The sequence below is a fragment of the Dendropsophus ebraccatus genome, chromosome 6 (genome assembly GCF_027789765.1).
Source record: "Dendropsophus ebraccatus isolate aDenEbr1 chromosome 6, aDenEbr1.pat, whole genome shotgun sequence".
NCBI lineage: Eukaryota > Metazoa > Chordata > Amphibia > Anura > Hylidae > Dendropsophus > Dendropsophus ebraccatus.
This window is the reverse complement of record NC_091459.1, coordinates 80,878,081-80,892,292: the sequence shown is the minus strand read 5'-3', so window position 1 is coordinate 80,892,292 and position 14,212 is coordinate 80,878,081.

Genomic DNA, 14,212 nt, shown 5'->3' with positions numbered 1-14,212 from the left:
CATCACTAGAATACTATTTAAAGAAATTTGGCTCATACTCAGATCCAGAAATTGAATTTATCATTATGGCTACAGATTTTCTTTTAAGCCACAATTATTTTGTGTTCAATGAAGAATATTATTTACAGATCCAAGGAGTGAGTATGGGAGCCAAATTCTCACCACCCCTAGCCAATATTGTGATGTCATGCTTAGAGGAAAAATACATATTCTCAGCAAATAACAAATTTCTGAAGCATATTCAGTGGATCGGTCGTTATATAGATGACTTGTTCCTGGTGTGGAAGGATTCGGAGGATTCCTTCAAGCTATTTGCTGAATATATAAATAACAATGAATATGGTCTGAAATTTACAACATGTTTTGGAGGTAATGAAGTATCCTTCCTGGATGTACGTTTGGTGGCTGACATGAACAATAATTGTGTACAGATTATGCCATATAGAAAGGATTGTGCAGGTAATTCCATATTAATGGCTACATCTTGTCACCCACCACACGTCATCCAGAATATGCCCTATGGGGAGTGTCTAAGGCTCAAAAGAAACTGTAGCAAGCAAGATACATATGAATTGGAGTTGGAAAAACTAAAAGACAGATTTAAGGAAAGGAAATTTCCGCAAGAAATTTTGGATTCAGCAATAGAGAGGGCAGCATTAGTGAGTAGAGAAGATCTGCTGAGTGAGGAATTGTCTAATAGGAAAAAGAAATCTAAGGACAGATCGGACAATAAACAGGTAGTTTTCGTCACCACCTACAGTAAACAATTTTCTAAAATAAGTAAAATAATAAAAAAATATTTACCACTGTTGTGGCAAGATGACAAACTGCAGGTGATGACGAAAGGAGGAGTCAAAGTAGTGTCTCGCAGAGCCCCCACCATAGGAATGACTCTATCCCCCTCACTTTATGTTAGAGAGAAACCCAGGGAACAAACCTGGCTAGATGTGAAGGGGTCATATAAGTGCGGACATCAGCGATGTATAACATGTTCACATGTTGCGATTTCCAAAGAAGTAACATCATGTTCTAATAATAATACATATAAAATCCAAAGTTACATAAACTGCAATACAACCTATGTAGTTTATGTTGCTACCTGTACACTCTGCAATGTACAGTATGTGGGGTGTACATCCACCAGCCTCAAAATGAGAATTAGGAAACATATATCAGATGTGTGCAATGAGGTGGTGAATGTGTCATCCCTAACCAGACATTTCAGGGAAACCCATGCTGGAAAGGTACAGTCCCTAAAAGTTATGGGCATTGAGAAAATCTGTCCACCAAAAAGAGGAGGTTCTCTGAGACGTAAACTATTAAATAGAGAATCCTTCTGGATATTTAGACTAGGAACGAGAGTCCCAGAAGGTCTGAATTCTAGACATGATCTGATCCTGACATATTAAGGTCTATAAATATATTGTCTGGTGCTTTATATACTACATTTATTGTAAGCAACCTTCTAGCCATGCTTTCAATAACCTATATGATGTATGAGAAAAATTGGTTATATTCACTTCCCACTTTGAACTTACTCCTTAAGGGTTAACCTGTTTTCCAAGCCTGTGAAGTTTTTAACATGTGTTATATGGTTCTTAATTGGGGGTTAGTCATGTGATGTACAGCACTACCCTTTATATAGCAATATGAGCTTGTATGTATCATGCTTCAGTTGTGAACAAGGCGCGAGAAGCGCTGAAACGCGTAAACTTTTATTACTGTCCTATGTGAAGATTGTCTAATAAAGTATGGAATTTTAATGGTATATGCCGACCTGGTGCTGGACTTTTTTCTCTGGTATGCTGTGACCCTGGCTCCGGGTCTTACCGTGCACCGACGGCTATACCACAGCAGGTGAGCTGACCAACAAACAGACTTTTGCATATATATATATATATATATATATATATATATATATATATATATATATATATGTATATATTAAACCCCTTTAATCAATATAAAATGAGGTTTCCTGTCTCTAAAAACTTCTGTTGTTCACCAGTAGATATGTGGTAATAGGACAAGACTAAATGCAGAATTTTTCATTAATAGGTGGCAAATCCCTTATGGATAGTAAAGCTCGGGATATAAAGATTATATTGAGAATATTCAGGAAAATCACAGTATTAGTTATCTGAACAAAATACTGTCAATGATGATACGTAGTAGGCTGCTGGAAAATGATTCGTAAAGTATTAGGCTGGGTTCACATACAGTATACTTCAGTCAGTATTTTCGTCCTCATATTGCAACCAAAACCAGGAGTGGATTGAAAACACAGAAAGGATCTGTTCACACAATGTTGAAATTGAGTGGATGGCCGCCATTTAACTGAAAATATTTGCTGTTATTTATAAACAACGCCTGTTGTATTTTAATAATGGCAGTTATTTACAGTTATATGGCGGCCATCTACTCAATTTCAACAGTGTGTGAACAGAGCCTTTCTGTGTTTTCAATCCACTCCTGGTTGAGGTTGCAAAATACTGACGAAATACTGACTGAAATATACGTAGTGTGAACCCAGTCTCACAGCAAAAGGAAACACCATTAGAGACAATAAATAAAGCTCACAGCTCAGCCTCCCTTTCCCTTTGCACAGGTTACTGATGCTCAATGTTTCCTACACATAGAATAGGTTCTGAAGGTGCTCATTGTGTTCATGAGGCTTGCCGTAAAGCATGTCACTAAATGCTGGTAAAACAGCTTAGGCAAGGTAGTTGAACCCATATTAATGTACTAAAAAAAAAAAAAAATGAAAACACTTAAGCAAATAGAACCAGAGTATAAAAAAGCAAATGATTAGTATCTGCTGCTAATCAGTAAAAAACATCTAGGTGATTTATTTCCTGTAATGTGTAGCAGTCATTTCAGGTAACTTTTTGAGATAAGCAGTTTTGTGTGTTCTTGAGCAGTAGCTTCTATTTGCAATTATTATATAACTAGGAAAAATTTTATTCATCATTAGATTTCTGCTCTGCAGGCTTCATCTAATCTCACCTTCATAAATTTTCGTTGTCCCAGAGCTAGTCGGTAGAGCTAAGCTTTTATAATGGCTCACATACATTGCACACACAGATTATGCTTTAATAATAATAATAATAATAATAATAATAATAATAATTTTTATTTATATAGCGCCAACAGATTCCGCAGCACTTTACAATTCTGGGGGTACATACATAGACAAAAAATCGACATTACAGAGATACATATAATTATCCATACATGAGGAGTGAGCTTTTCCATGTCACTGTACACAGCCTAAGAAACAGACACAACATGGACATTATAGAAGAATACTGAGCAGTGTGAGCTGTGAATCTATCGCTCGGGTAAAATTTTATAGAGTAAACTTGCATACTCTCTTTATAGTCTGAATTTGCTTCTGGCTTTCCCCAATCACTCTCCTTCTCATCTTCCTACTCACCCCTTCATTCCCTATAGATGAGCTTATCCCTTAGTGAGCTCCTAGTCCATCTTGTAAAAACAAGGCAGAATTGAGCTGTTTTTTTTTTTTTTGTTTTTTTTGAGTGAATGATAATGTGGTGACCAAGGGCTGCTAGGTGTTAATTTAAGAGCTGATATTGTGGTACTGCTGCTTGTTACAGGGCTCGGAGTGGTAGTAGCTCTCTGTTTATAGCCCATCTGAAAGGCCTTAAAAAAGACAGTCTACTGATATCAAACAAACCATATTTATCAAACAGCTGGAGCTCCGTTGATAATTCTGATGTATTCGAAGACCTCTATCTAGGTTGGCAAAGTCTAAAGTAAAAAGGCTCCCATTCACCTTAGACTTTAGTCGGTTGCACCGGCTTCTTGCAGCAGAATCCCCTGTCAATCTAGAGTGTATGGGTCTCTTCCAAACAGCCACCAGCAGATGATGTCAGTGGTAATAGCGAACCGCCATGGTGGAAAATCACTGCCTGACCCCTTTGTTCAGGGAGAGATAAGCCATAGCTCTCTTATTGCAGCTTACCCTTCCCCTCCCCTAAAGAACACAGGTATGCTTGGCTGTGCCAACTGTTCCTGTGTGTGGGGAGGAAGGGGAGTAAATGTCCCTCATTGTTTGCACGTTTAACTCATGACCTCACTTAAAAAAAAAAAAGTGCATGTCTTATTTTTATTATAGCTAGATATATTTGCATGGAATAGAAAAAAAAGTCTGTAATATTTGCATTTCTTGCTCACTTTCAGAAATGAGCCTTGTTCTGGAAAATACTTTACACTCCTCATCCCTATGATTATCAACCACTGGGAAAAAAGTAGTGTAATTTGTGAAGAAGTTAGATCGATAAAGACTGCATTATGACTTACCAACAACATCACAAGAGAATTGCATAAAGACTTAGCAAATTTGATAGCACTCACAGGGATTTTACTGACAGGGCATAAAGGGGGAATGATTTGTAGGTGATGCAAATTCCATTTTGAGTTCTATTTCCAGGTGCATTTCCTTCTGTCTGAATCTAATATTGAAAACTAGGCATATATGGTATGCAGTATAGGAAAGCTAAGTGCAGAATAAAGAGCTCTGCTTTGTCATCTTATCTTGTAACTCATTGCCAACCAAAAAAGATTAAATATCCAGGGGCTTAAGATAAAAAGATTTTACAAGTTCTCTGCAGATAGATAGATAATGCAAATGTTATCTATCTATATCTGTCTTTTATGCTATTATGAAATAATTTATGCACTCAACCCAGCAGTAAAAATGTTCTCTTTGAAGAACAAGGAAATGACCCTGTATGGAGACATGCAGAGCTATATGCACTCAGTGCACTCTAATACGAGACCTTCATACAGCAATGTATTAATGCCTCAGTAATATGCCGGCAGTAATACTATGCAATAACATTTTTGCATGGGATAGCTCCATATGAAAAAGAACTACACTGTAATTAAGGCATTGGAGGAGATTTATCAAACATGGTGTAAAATGACACTGGCTGAGTTGTCCCTAGAAACCAATCAGATTCCACCTTTCATCTCTCACAGACTCTTTGGAAAATGAAAGGTGGAATCTGATTGGTTCCTAGGGGCAACTCAGCCAGTTTCACTTTACACCATGTTTGATAAATCCCCCCCATTGTATTTTAGCTCTTTACAACTTAAAGGCTACACAGAGCTGTAATAAACTGGCAAAATGCTTCAGCTTTTAACCCCTTAAGGCTGGGTTCACACACAGTATATTTCAGGCAGTATTTGGTCCTCATGTCAGGTCCTCATAGCAACCAAAACCAGGAGTGGATTGAAAGCACAGAAAGGCTCTGATCACATAATGTTGAAATTGAGTGGATGGCCGTCATTTAATGGCAAATATTTGCTGTTATTTTAAAACAACGGCTGTTATATTGAAATAATGGAAGTTATTTACTGTTATATGGCGGCCATCCACTCAATTTCAACATTGTGTGAACAGATCCTTTCTGTGTTTTCAATCCACTCCTGGTTTTGGTTGCTATGAGGACCTGACATGAGGACCAAATACAGCCTCAAATATACATAGTGTGAACCCAGCCTCAGGATGCAAAAGATTACAATTTTTGTGTTTTTATTTTTTCTCAACTAAGAGTTTTTTCAATATGCAGAGCTATATGAAGACTACTACCACTTGTACTTGTTCACTATCACATGTTATCTTTATTCTGTGGGTAAGCAGTATAATTACAGTGATACCTAGTTTCTACAGGTTAATTTTTATTTTGCTACTTTGAAAAAAAGTTAAAAATTAAAGCCGCTCTTGGAAAGATATTACACAGAATAACTTCTAAAAAGCAACTTGCTAAAGTTTTCTTGTAAAAATAAGAATGGGACAGAGCTGCTATTTGTGCAGTTATTCTTATTTGGAGATGCATTGTTGGTCCCTGCCCTGCAGAGCCCGAGGCGCTAGAAGATAAAGTAGTTTGCTTCATGATTCAAGAAGCTGTGTCTGTGCCGAAACTGTTACCAGCTGAGCTTCTACAGCTCCTAAATGTTATCAAACTGCCTGTTCTCATAACAGATTATAGACATGAATACAATAATGAACTTTCCATATGATCGCTTTGAGAGGGACTGTTGGATGTACCACAAAACTAGTTTATTAGCTGTATATATTCATTTAGGGCCCAGTCCTGTGCACTTTATCTGTAAAAATCATTTTGGTATATTTTCTATATATATTGGTATATTTATATATTCTATACATTTTAGTTTTGTATCAGTCATTCTTCATTATATTGTTATAAATTTCACTGATAACATTGGACTGCCTATGGCTCTTGTGTACTAATATATGGTACTTGGCAGTAATATTCCAACCATAGAGACAGAAGTGAGGAAAAGTGCTTTCTATGGGACTCAGGGTGGTGTATTGGTAATACATTAAAAAGAGCTCTTAGTAGTAAGAGAGGACCATCCAGAGTTCCGCCATGAGCTTTTATGTGTTCTACATCCCTAAGGTGTGTCCCTGAAAATAGAGAAGAGGAAGCATTTCCAGTAAAAGCTTTGCTAAGCACATCTTTTTTAAGTAAAAAGTAACAATAGCTAAAAGGGGCCATTATTCAAGTAAGGCCTTCTTAAAACACATTGCATTTACATTCTCACTCCTTTCCATCTTGTCCACTATCCTGAAATGAGGATTTATTTCCTTATGTGGATGTGTAAAGGAAGAGAGCATGCTTTAAGAAAACTTTGCTGGGATGAACAGAATAACTGTTCTTCCTATATATTGTTATGCATTTCATAGGATTGTATATATGTATTGTAAAGGTAATATCTTAAGAAGAACACTTTTATTCAATAGCCAAATCAATCCTCTAGAATCTTCTAGTGTATCCATGCTACTTAATTTGCACAAAAACACAGAAAAATGCAACAGCTCACTGCAGCAGCAAGATACAGATCCACTACAGACATGAAAATAGTTAAAAGCAGCCCCCCCAACTGCCAAAAATTTCCACAAAAATAATGAGTCTCTTGGTTACTATTTGCAAACAGCGTAAACTGCCTCACCACGATAAGGTGGACTCATATCGAGGCAGACCCTACACTGTAATGGCCTCTCCATGGCGTGTAATACGCCTATGCTCTGGGCATGCAAGATCCGTCTAATACCTGCAAAAATAATTGCACCACCTGGGTGAGACAGGTGGAGTGCACGCCCAAATAGAGGCAGCCACTCCCCCAACTGGAAAACAGAAAAAAAAGGAAAAAATTGGTCAGCTCTCCTAGAACACCGTTCACACTAGGCAGGAGCACGTTGCCATGGCTGAAATTGCAAACACACAAAAACACAGAAAAGTGCAACAGCTCACCGCAACAGCAAGATACAGACCAACCACAGGCATGCAAATAGTTAAAATTAAAGTTACTATTTGCAAACAGCGGAAACTGCCTCACCACGATAAGGTGGACTCATATCGAGGCAGACCCTACGCTTGCCTGATTACATATTGTATTGTATCCTTTATACAGTGCATAGCTATTTGTTTATTTTCTTCACTTATTTTAAAAAGTGATATATTTTTTTTAAAAAAGTGGTTCATTCAATTAAATTTAGAGCAATCACCCTGTTATAAAACATTTAATATTAACGCCACCTTCTTATTTTTTCACTGGGCTTATTGCACATGATGTTGTTTTTGTGGTGTTTTGCTCCAAAATAGTATCTATTAATATATGTGCTTCACCCACACACATTTACCTATCCATTTTTCTAGACTTTTTTTTTTTTTATCCTATTAGATGATGAACATCACTAAGTAAAATGGTGCCAGAGCATGCTGCATCTTAAAAAAAAACTGTCACTGGCCCAAAAATGTTATACATGCACCCAGAAATGTGGCACATATATGAAAGTAAATCCGCCCCACTGTGTTTTCTTGTGTTTTGCTGAATGAATGTTCTAGGTACGTTTATTTATTTATTTTACTTTTTTCTTATTAAAGTCGCACCAGGAAAAAGAAGTATGTATGAGAAAGGTAAATCCGATTTTCTAAACATAGATACTAAAAATGATAAAAAATGTAATTCAATAAGCCACCATTATAGGTTTTAATATCATGATCTTTTAACAATATAAAAATACTTAGATATAATTGTAAACTGAGTTCAATATTAGGGCATGTTTTTAGGCCATGCAATGCTTTTAGCTTTGTACACAGGCATCAAATATCACAAGCTCTCAGTTTTGAATTTCTCAGCTCTTTTTTTCTTTGTTCAAGAAAATGACCACAAAGTTGATTTATGGAACAGCTTTAGAAGATGATAACATCCCAGATAATTAGGAAACATTACAGACAGGATTATCATTGTTGAGTAGGAGTACAATAAGACTACATCCACAGAGGTCTGAAATGGATTTCTAAATCATTCTAGCGGAGTAAGCAGTAATGCTAAAACACTACAACCATTTTAAACTTGAATGTTTGCTTTTTACTTTCTAAGGCTACAGTATATCTGGAAATAACACTCTGGAGTCATGTATAGAATTAAAACAAGCAATGCCATTATCATTTTATTGTTAAAGATTAAAAAAAAAAAAACATGTACATGTGAACTATTGCACTAATTATCACTACAATAATGTCATACAGTCTAACAGATGGATTTCGTTTATTAATTCATTAATGGAATTCATCCAATAATAAAGCGAATCCAGGACCCCAGCACTGCAAGGCAGCAATGCTAACTACTAGAGATGAGCGAACCAGGTTCGGGTTCGAGTCGATCCGAACTCGAACTTTCTGTATTTGATTAGCGGGGGCTGCAAAACTTGGATTAAGCTCTAAGGTTGTCTGGAAAACATGGATACAGCCAATGACTATATCCATGATTTCCACATAGCCTTAGGGCTTTATCCAAGTTCGGCAGCCCCCGCTAATCAAATACCGAAAGTTCGGGTTCGGATCGACTCGAGCATGCTCCAGGTTCGCTCATCTCTACTAAATACTGATCCATTCTGTTGCCTAGGAGGTATTCATTTTTCATTGTTTTTTCCCCCGTGGCATTTTTCTGGCCTCCACAAAAACGCCAAAGCTTTTCATGCGCTTTTGTGTGTCTTTGATGTTTTTTAAGTTAGGGGTCAAACCTGAACAGCTCAGAAGTCGGTATTCAAGTCCAAACACCAAAGCTGTATCAGTCAATACAGTACTTGTATGTGTACCTACTTTATATAGTATTATATTCCAACTAGTCAAATGAATATACAACCATGTGATTCACCAATGGATTTGGCCTACCAGATTATTCTGCTTTCTTATTATTGGTAGATAGAATGTAACCTTTAAGGGTAACACTAAACTATTGCCATCCCTACCCCTTCAGGGTGCACACACATCTATTCATACTCCTAATAATATTTGACCACTAGCTAGCAAATAAAACCACTAGCTGGTTGGCCCCAAATAAGGCCCAGGTGAGCAATAAAATGTCTGCTTTCCTCTAGAAACAATATCACTCACTTCAGAAGTTTGGGTGTAAGAAGTTTTGCAGCTTAGTCTATTGACATGAATGAAGCTTGAGGTGGGGATAGGAGCTGTTTTTGTAATAAAGTTTCTGTGTTTCTTTTAACCCCTTTTTAGATGCTGTATATATAACAATGAATAACATGGTGCTATATGTCCTTTCAAAAAGACATTCCTTCTGGGTTGTGCGGGCCCCCTTCTTTAGTGCACATGGTGCTATATGTAAAAATGTAAATATAAACAAGATGTTTTTACTATTTATTTTAACTTGTTTAGTGTGGAAGGTAAGATATTTTATTAAAGGTGGCTGCTTTCACTTCAGACACATGGGTTGATGGGTTGCATCATGGTGGATGTGGGACCGACATTAGTTGTCCTTCCTGCTCTGTTTGTAAGTGGCTTTGTACGGGTTATTGGAGTGGGGCAGTATATAAGATGCTTACCACATTTATCTTCATCTTACAGTAGATACAATTTCCTTAGATATTCCCTCCACTTTTTCTGAATGCATATGACATTATTCATAGTGCACACAGCCAATGTGGAATGACAAGACACAAGCTATGAGGTGCTGACATTACTGCTCACTTTAGAGCTGTGTCATTGCAGCTCTCGGCTCCCAGATAATGTTAAGCACCTGACAACTAAAGTGAGAAAGACTAAGCACAGGGTATAGCTTTCTATATAATTCACAGAACACATATATATGCACTCATATAAAGTTTATTAGGGTGCTATTATATTTATATGTAGTGCATATAAACAGGGGTAAGACTTAGAAGTAAAGTCTTAGGGGACAGTGATTTTTCATTTTTGCATTTCCATTTTTTGCTCAGTTTATTCTAAAATTCATAACTAATGATTGTATCATAAAATGCATGGTGGGAGAGAAAAAAAAATTCTTTGTGAGGTAATTTTTTTAAAAAAAAATTGGGTAATTTTGGATGCTTACATTTTTTACGTAGTGCAATTTACGGTTAAACTGGCACATCTTCTTTCTCTAGGTTATTGCAGTTGCAATGATAACCAAGTTATACAGGTTTTATTTTATTTTTTAAAATTGAAAAAACACTTTCCACAAAAAAGTACCCTATTCAGACCATTTTTTCCTGTGGAAAAATATTTTTGTGGCAAAATGATACAAAAAAATGGTACAAAAATGTGGCCTTAAAACTGCAATAAAAAAGCATTGTGGGAACATAGCCTAAGGCTAAGAAAAACATAATCCACATAAATGTAAATACAATGTACAATGTGGCATTAAGAGCATGTGCCTAGGGGCCTCCAGCAAGTAGGGGCCTCCACCAGCATTAACCCAAAAGCAGGGTTTGCTGTAGAAATACAAACAGTTGAGGATGCACAACCCTACTTACGCTGAGCGCTGTGTATCCTCCACTGTTTGCTTTTAATAGTGGATAGCTGCAGCAGCCTTTGTGTCCTGTGACACAAGCTTCTCCCTGTGAGGACTCTGATATGACTGAGACAGGACCCCATGGCTCCTTCAGAATGGCATCCCTTGCTCAGTGGGGGCTAAAAGACCTGTAATGATGTCATGCCCATGTGATGAGGGGACGTATACACAGCACTGCCCTTTACTATTGCACACACACACACAAACACACACACACACACATATCTTGTATTAAAACTCACACACATCTCTGCACTGCACACACATACAATGTAACCACACAGCTCAGGAATGCCCGCTCAGCCAGTTAGTGATTCTGTTGGGATACCGCTGCAGTCACTGACCGGGTGAGTGGACCCCTTCCTCCAGTTCACAATGATACAATAACTCAGGAGATAATGTGGCATTCAGTGAGTTTGCGACGCAGTGCTCCGGGTGCACAGGGAAATAAATCCTTTCCTGCACCCCCCTGCCTGCAGCGGATTCTTCATTGTGGTTGGAGTTCTTCTTTAATGTTTACCATGTTACCTGCATATTATTCAGCCACAATATCTCCCTAGTGTCACCCACATTATCCCCATTATTATTATCTACACAAAATCCTGAGCCACAATACTCCCTATAGCCAATAACAATAAGTGTTTGGGGGCACTCAAACATCTGCAGATTTCTGTCTGTACACACACAGGGGGAGATTTATGAAAGGGTGTAACTATACACCTTTTGTGAATTGCCCACAGCAACCAATCAATGTTCCTCTTTTATTCTACCAGAGCTGGAAGCTGAGCTGTGATTGGTTGCTGTGGGCAGTTTACACCAGGTGTATATTTACACCCTTTCATAAATCTCCCCCATAGTGTTCTGCAGACTGAACCTCGGAGCTCCCAGTGTCATGATTAATTATGGAATAGCCTGCAGCAGCCTTCTTATCACCAGACAAAACAGTAAGTTTCAGCTTAGTCTTAGAATTAGACTTGGTCTTAAAAATAGGGCATTTTCTCATAAGGCTTAATAGCTTACTAAACACACAGTTATCACTGAGTTAAATGACACGTGTAGAAATCCATATGCAGTATGTTCTCCCAACAGACAGATAAAGCCCGCTAGGACTATCTTGGAGCTGTAGGAGAAAACCAAGCTCTGACTGTTATAACGGCACTTTATAAGATCAAAACAAGTGTGAAACTGTAACGGTTGGAGGCAGTGGATCCGCGTAGCCTACACAAGCCATGGTATTAAGCCGCACCAGGGAGCGGAGTCTAAGGGGACGCTGGTCTTCACCAGTGCCTGACGCAAGGCGGGATGGGCTTGCTGCGGCAGGTGACCCCCAGGTCACTACCCCTGGCGCTACTTGCTTGTGTTGGTGGCGAGGAGAGGAAAGGTACAAAGTTGTAAAGCTGGGACGTGGTCAGGAACAGGCAGATAGGTCAAGGCTGGCAGCAAACAAAAGCCGAGTCGAGGGACGTGAGCAAGAAGCACTGGTCTGGTACACTAATCACAGAAATGGGGAACGCTTTCTCTGATAGGCAAAAGAGCACTATAGATTCGGCAGCAAGGAACAGGAAGGGGCAGACTTTATTAGGGGCAGGGAATGGCCAGATCAATGATGGGGACACTATCCTATTAAGACATAGCCGAGCCGGCGCGCCTTGCTAGCTCAGAGACACAGGGACCCTGCTGCGTTCTGAGCAGATGCCGGGAGCCGGGGGAGAACAAGGGCCCGGAGCCTAAGGGGAAGCAGGGGACCTCTTGAACAGGTAAGGGAGCGGGTCGGGCGGCCGTGACAGAATCTTAAACAATGGACAAAAAAAATAGGTGAATAACTAAAAAAATAAATAAGTAAATAAATAAATGTTTTTCAATTTCATTTAACCATTTTTTAGAATGGCACCAGATGCTGTTGTATTTTTGCAGGCACAAATAAGAACTCTCTTTTGTAATTAGCTAATAATTAGAAACTCTGTTGCCCTCTCTTTATGGAATTGCATGTGTCACTCTGCATGATAACAAGGGTATAATTTGCCTTTAAGATACAAATAAAGCATTTGCCAAGCTGAAATATACCCTGATAAAAATTAAATAATAAAACTAGAAATAAATTGCAAGAGGAAATCTCATTAATATAGTCTTTGATCTCTTATTAAGAAGAACCTACCTGAAAGTTAAACTTTCCCTGAACAGATGCTTTAGAATCAAATGGAAGATTACACCTTCACAAAAGACACAGCAAAGTCACTGCAAATGTATTTAACTGCCTCACACCACATTATGCAAGATACATTACTTATTGGCTGCTTAATCATGAACAACACATAGCTTCTACCTGTATAATTCCATTCCGATGAAGAGGGAATGAAAAATATTAGGGTTTTCTCAGAATTGGTTTGTAATTGGCCCCATTTGCAGAATGGCAATACAGAACAATTAGAAGGGCTATTACTGTTTGAATATTGGATTCTGGTGTGAGAGGTCCAATGTCTTTCAATTCAGTAGATGTTTTTATTGAAGTAAATTTAATTCTCATTAATCTAAGAGCCTGGTTAATGAAGTAGCATGAAATGAAACACGTCTCACAATCACCCGAACTTGATTTATCTCCTTTGGCCATATCTAGTGTATTGTGCAAAATATATATTTTATGGTGTTTTTAGATTGTTTAGCTTTTTTACCTTTTATGAATCATTTACAAAACCTTCAAAATCTTCTTCTGAATAAGAAGAAGGAAGTGCAGATGGGATGGTGTTGTAATATATTTTTCTGAAAGAATACAGCAAAAAAAAAAAAGTTATAATTCAAGTATATATAAAGGAATGTTTAAATCCGATTTCCCAATCCCATGATGCTGTTCCCATTGTCCTAGAGAAAAAAATGTCCTACCCATTCTAGAGAAAAAAATAAATAAAAAAGGGCATTCGCAACTCAACTAAAATAGGTAAACTTATAGGGCACAAGTAAAAATTTTTGCAGATTTGTTTTTTTATTTAGCAAACTTGTCTCCTCCTCCTTATATAGCTGTGTTTACAGTATTCGGCTAGGATAACGCAACGTTTTCTTAGCTCCGTTTTGAGTCTAAAATAACGGATGTCATTTAGCTATCTGGCCTTGCCTTCCATCTTTCCATTGACTTTAATGCATTGCCATTGCTGTCAAATCTCGGCGATAATGGACGTTTTTTTTTTATTTCAAAATGGAACATGTATGGAACATTTTTGTTATGTCAATGTCCATAGGAATAGGAGCTTTATAAGGTAGATTGTAAGTGTTTTTTTCTGATTGGCTTTCTCTCTTTTACTTTAAAGGCAACCAACTGGGCTGATTTGGTTCCCTGGAGCACTGAATAAAACTG